Below are 814 nucleotides of genomic sequence, written 5' to 3'. Positions count from 1 at the left end.
CAGATTGAAAAGCTGGAACAATTCACTCAGTTCAATTTGTACATAGTAATGTTTGAAGTGATGCTCATGTCTAACTTCCGCATAAATATATTCTTTGGCGTTTTTATTTTTTATGTAACCCTTGTACCATTTCAGCAGACCTTTCATTTGTGGAGGTAGATCATTTTCCTCCGCAGGCTCGACGAGAGGCCCATTCTTGACATATGTAATTACTACCTCCTTCACTGGCGCCTCATCAAGGCCTAACAGTTCACGAAGAGTAATACCTAAGTTGGCCGCTTGTTCTCTGGCACTCGTTACAGTCAATCCCTGTGCTGCCGCAGCTTGTATGATCTCGGGGTCATCCGGACAGAAGGCTTCCACTATAAGCGGGGCAATCGATTGTTTACTTTGTTCCCCGAGCTGGGCAACTTGTTTCCGCTTTTTTTACTTTCGGCCTTCTCCCGCTCTTTGTTCTCCTTGAACATGAGTGCCTGCCTGCGAAGTTCACGTGCATAGTCGTTAGGCAGATTCTTCGCGGCTTGGGACGGTGTGCTCAAAAATGACTTAGCCCACTTCTTTTGCTCATCAGAAAATACTGGCTTGGGCTCGGGCTCTCTTTTCTTCTTGCAGTCCGCCTTCCATTTCTCCAAATCAGCAGCCGCGGCCGCGTCGACTTCCTCGGCACTACGTTCCCAAGGCCTTGTGGGGAGAGGCTTCAGTGATGGCTCCGGTACCTTTGTGGTCTTAGGTACATAAGGGTCCGGGTTAATAATCCAGGACTGCTTCTGCTTCTTTGCCGGAGGTGGATTGGGGGGCGGCGTCTGATCACCCG

Source organism: Triticum dicoccoides, chromosome 1B (genome assembly GCF_002162155.2).
Source record: "Triticum dicoccoides isolate Atlit2015 ecotype Zavitan chromosome 1B, WEW_v2.0, whole genome shotgun sequence".
NCBI classification, from domain to species: domain Eukaryota; kingdom Viridiplantae; phylum Streptophyta; class Magnoliopsida; order Poales; family Poaceae; genus Triticum; species Triticum dicoccoides.
The sequence above is the reverse complement of the archived record's forward strand: the minus strand, read 5'-3'. Positions refer to the sequence as shown.